The sequence below is a fragment of the Alosa sapidissima genome, chromosome 7 (assembly GCF_018492685.1).
Source record: "Alosa sapidissima isolate fAloSap1 chromosome 7, fAloSap1.pri, whole genome shotgun sequence".
In the NCBI taxonomy this organism is placed as follows: Eukaryota; Metazoa; Chordata; class Actinopteri; order Clupeiformes; family Clupeidae; genus Alosa; species Alosa sapidissima.
In genome coordinates this window covers 24,355,257-24,360,422 of record NC_055963.1, presented here as the reverse complement: position 1 = coordinate 24,360,422, position 5,166 = coordinate 24,355,257, and the positions used below count along the sequence as shown (strand labels likewise).

Genomic DNA, 5,166 nt, shown 5'->3' with positions numbered 1-5,166 from the left:
CATTTCTGTCTTTTTCTGTTGTTGAATCTTGTCTTCAATTATCCATTTTTTTTATTTTGGTGACCAAGTCTTCTTTGGTCCTGTGAATGCACAGCCACTTTTCATTCTTATATTTCCAAAGCATATCAGTTGAAACGGTTACATTTTATTTGTATGTAGAGTTAATATCACAAGTTAAAACGGTGTTAGACCTCGACTCTCTTCAGTTTTGTGAATTATAGACCAGGGGCCGTATTCACAAAGCCTTTTATCTTACCACTAGGAGTACTCCTAAATCACACTAAAAGATTTTAGCTAGGAGTTTTCTCTTAAAAGTTATTCACAAAGCCTTTCAGACCTACTCTTATTAAGGAAAAATGGCAACTCCTAAACTAAGAGTGAGTCTTCGTTGCTATGGATGATGTCATTACTAATGCACAAGCTTGACTGAAGTGACCACCTTGATTGGCTGATGATTGTGACGCAGGAATGATTCCAAACACCTCCCTTACGATGATGAGTGACAGGTGACAGGTCTGAGAATGCATGCGCTACACAAGGACGGAAGATGATGAATAACTGAATAAAAAGGCCTAGCCTAAATTAATAAAGAGTAAGGCAAAACAAGTAGCCTAATGAAACATATGGATTGATGCAGTAGGCTATCTTTGCAACATTATTAAATTAATCTGTCACCATATGCCTACGTTTGCAAAGAGGAGAACATTTTAATTTTATTCACAATGAAACGTTAACATTTAATTTACATGTTGACAATGAGTAGTTTTGGTTGTTGTTGGTTGTGTTATTGCATCACTTTTATGCCTCCAATGCGAAATTGTTCCCTCACGATTGGAAGCTCCTGTAGCCGCATACGCATTTCAAAACATCGCAACGTTAAATGCCACAAAAAGCCATTTGTGAATAGGTCTTAGTGAGTTAGGAGTCCTCTCGACTTCTTTTAAGCTGTCCCAGACTTAGGTGCTACTTTTAGGTCTAAAATGCTTCGTAAATTACTTTTAGTGAAAAAAAAATTAGGAGTCCTAAAGTTAGGAGTGACACACCCATTATTTTTAGGAGTTGCTCCTAAATTCGCCACTTAGGAGCTACTTTTAGCCTTAAAATTCTTTGTGAATACGGCCCCAGGTGAAAATCTCATCCACTACCTCAGTATTTTTTGTTTTATTTGACTTGATTTAGGTGAAAAATATTTAGCTATTATTTATGATTGATTTTAATTATTGAAATGTCTATAGTGTTAAGATTTTTAAAAAATAGTCATTTTAAAATTGAATAATTGTATTAATCTTGACAAGGACCATCCTCCAGCTTTCTTTGCTCACAGGGGCTTTGAAAAATCAGGTTGCCCTCCAAGCCACTGCAAATCATTCAAACTTCGACACATTGACACATTGTAGGCCTAATTTAATCGTAGTACTCATACTTGTTGCAAATTACATTATAAATAATGCATGTTCCCTAATCAATTGTGGTTTTGGAAAAAAAAGAAAGAATTGCTACATACAACTGGTGCTGACTGCATCAACAATGTTAATATCTCCTTGAGCAAGTGCCTAAAAGGATTGTGTCAGTGATCTTTAGTGAGAATATTCAAGGGAAAGTACTATTTCAAAAAGAGAGTGTGAGTCAAAGTAGTGTGTGATCAGAAAGAAAATCAAGCACTATCCCAGTAGTTATAGTTAAGTGATTTGTGCCACATGATTTAATCATGTTCTGTGTACAGGGCTCTGGCCCTGAAGCACCAGCAGTTAATGGGTATTGTGTATGATTGTAACTATCTTAAATGACTTGGTGCTATTTCCATAGTTTCTACCTTTTTAAATTAACTTAAATGTCTTGGTGCTACTCGGATATTTTCTACTGTTTTTAGTTATTTACATTTGGTTTGTCTGTGTTTAATTATTTGCAATAGAATGTTAGAACACATGGCTGTGTTTGCCTTTGCCTTGTGTTTGCAAGATGTTGAATAAATATCCTGCACTGTGAATGTTGTCCTGTCTATTAATCATATATGGTATTCTCACTGTATGACACAGTATTACTTTTTCTTTGTTAAATGCCATCATTTCAGACTAATCCAGGTGATGAAACTAGTAGCCTTGCTTACAATATAAAGTTTTATCAAAATGTTCAGGTTAATGCATCACTCTTGAAAGATATATCAGCTAAATTGGGCCACTTTTTGGTAAATCAGTTGGGAAAATAATATAATACTATATATGCCTTTTCCAAGTGTTTTTATGATTACTAATGACTGTTTTTGATAATTTTGTGTTGAAATTATGTAATAAAATATAATTATTTAGGCCCTACAGTTCTTGAAACGTGAACTGTGCCAACTTTTTTAAGCAGTTTCAGGTAAAATGGGCCAGAATCTAAGGTAAAATTGGCCAGCTGTTTCAGGTAAGCATTCGGCCAGTCAAAATGCAAAGGGAATGGTAATTTATCATCAATTTTAATGTGTTTAAAGAGTGGTTAGTGGTGTTCGTTGATTATTAAAAGCAAATATATCGGCGCAATGTATGATATCCAGCCGTCTTATTTGCTATTGTGGAACTATTCACAACCGCTTAATATTTGAACATGAAGCCGACTGTGGCGTAGCTATCAACGTGCAATGAGTCTTCCAAATAAGTCCATGCCAAATAAAACACGACAGAAACTGTATTTCGCTACGCTACTTGTTTTTGAACATCAACGAACACCACTAACCACTCGGTGAGTTGCACAGTTTTGAAAACGAACGTTAAGGGTTGTTTTAGGACATGTTTGAGTAGCCTACTACAGTATGCCCCAGTATACAGTATGAATAGTAGGCCTAGAAATAGTCAGATATGTTTGCACTTGGATACATTGTTCTTAAATATACTGTAAACAAACTCAAAAAACATCTGGAACAGAGCCATGTTGCATAAATTATGAACACGCATCCATGACCTTTTATTGTGTCCTTCAGTTTCCTCTATTATTCTTCGTTATTGAAACAGGGCCACATAGCCTACATGTGGAAGTAATTGTAGCTTGATACAGAGATCTCAAATGCAGAGTTAACTGTCAAGTCAGAAGTCTTTTACTGAACCAGACTAAGATTAAAGGCTTGGGAAAGCTACATTTCTGTATTGTAACATCTTTATTATTTCAGATCTTTGGAAAAACCTTCCCTAGAGGGCACATGGTAAGGAAGACTGTAGGGCACTACATCTCATTTGACTAGGATTTGCTTTCCTTTCCATTGCAAGGGCACTTCATAGTGCTGCTTTTTTCATTTTTTTTTCATTTTTTTTTTCAGAAAGGCACCTGTAGGGAACTTCAAGTATATTCCATTTTAAGGGCATCTACTACATTTTCCACTGCAGGGGCATCCGGAAAATTCCCTAAATTGAAAGTAGGGACACCCTTTAATTCACTGCATCACATTATATTCACTAAAAGAGCACCTGCGTTGGCACTTCTTTCACATGTAGTACGATTTATAGGGCTGCATTCCATTGCATTCTGTACCGGAAATGACACCCTTTGGAACACTGTCATGTAGGCAGCATAGACTGTATATATATATAGTCTATGAGGGGCAGCATAGAGGGCACCACACTCCATAATAGCACCCTCTTCCAATGGAAGGGCACTAGGAAACGGCAATTAGGCCTATATACCATTTAAGGAGCATCTTAGGGTGTTGCATTACGTTTAGCCTACAACACTAGAAGGTTTTATTGTTTGAAGTGCCACTCTAGAGAGCATTGAAATATTTTTTCTCATGTAGCCTAACTGTGCACACCAGTGTAGGCCTAGGCCTAATCTAACTTTTTTTTAATGTCAAAAGCAGCATCACGCCCATGCCATCTACAAGACTGTTGACAGTTATTCAACAAATGCACAACGCTGGGTTTAAGACAGAAGTGTGAGTCAGCATAGCTATTTGTTTGTTTTTATTCATTTAGCGACATAGAAATGCCTGAATTATCCCTTTCCCATGGTTTTAACCTTCGTGACAATTGTGAGACTGTTGGTGTTTGTTGGCACGGCCTAATATCCAGATTCTCAATGCCTGGGACTTCTTCACCGGCTTGAATCAGGCGGAGAACGTCTGCAAATGACAGACTGTCATTTCCCTCGCTTTGACGGGAACCGAGAAGCGCTTGTTCGTGGTCGGACTGCCCCATGGGTTTAGTGACCTGATTAATGCCCTCCAAATTACAGGATTCAAAGCAAGCTGCGGTGACGGGTTGCGATTTATGACAGCGACTCCATTGTCTGTAACCCTCCAAATCAACAGGCTCGACGAATCTGTATTTAAAAAAAAAAAAACAGAAAAGGAAAATAGACATTTCAGCCAGCACACTGTACACACACTGTAAGAGACTGTTCTGCTATCTGAGGACTTTACAAACCTATTATAATAGAACAATTTCAGCTTCAATATATTTTCTGCTCCCTTGTTCTCTTGGATACTTCTTAAACCTTCCTGAAAATTGGTATTGCTCTCGAAGTCATAAGAATTGAATCGGTGGTAGACAGACTCCATTTAATTTGAGTTTTTGCTGCCGAGATGATTGAACGAGTAGCCTAGGCCTACATCACCTAGGTTGAATATTCCAAAGCAAAAACAACTTAAGGTTTGAAAAGCCTACTATGCATGAAACACCAAGGACCTTTCTTTTACTCTTCATCCATGGAAACAGTACATGGAAAGGAAAGAACCAAGAACCGAACAAAAACATATCCGCATCCGCATACGTCAGACAGCTCAAAACCAAACGGACAGAAAAGATGGTTGTGCCCCCTTGCGAAGAATCGATGTAATGGATCCTATCCCAAATGTACCAAATAGGCCAATATGTTATTTCTGTACATTGTAGACTACGCGTTTAAACTAATAAACAAAGTGGGCAATACTATATATATATATATATATATATATATATATATATATATAATTCGTTCCACATGCCTTTTTTGAAGCAGTTATAATAACTCATTTAGAAGACTCAGAATTATCCTAGGCTATTGTGCATAATGAGAAAATGGTTAGAATAGAAAAAATTGTGAACTCGTAGTCTAGATTGGGTCATTGTGCTGTCAGGGATATTTCATAACAGACTGTATTGCAACAAATATATCTTAGAACAGGAGCTAATTAACCGTCTCTGACTGCTGTGCTGTGGA

At 37.1% G+C, this 5,166-nt stretch overlaps 1 long non-coding RNA gene across 1 annotated transcript; it reads right to left on the bottom strand.

The window, feature by feature from the left end:
• Positions 1 to 3,914: 3,914 nt before the first annotated feature.
• LOC121713322 lies at positions 3,915 to 4,724 on the bottom strand. Its single transcript, XR_006032797.1, has 2 exons — positions 4,392 to 4,724; positions 3,915 to 4,287 (listed from the first exon to the last, which is right to left on the bottom strand). It is a non-coding gene; the product is annotated as an uncharacterized LOC121713322 (long non-coding RNA).
• Positions 4,725 to 5,166: the final 442 nt, after the last annotated feature.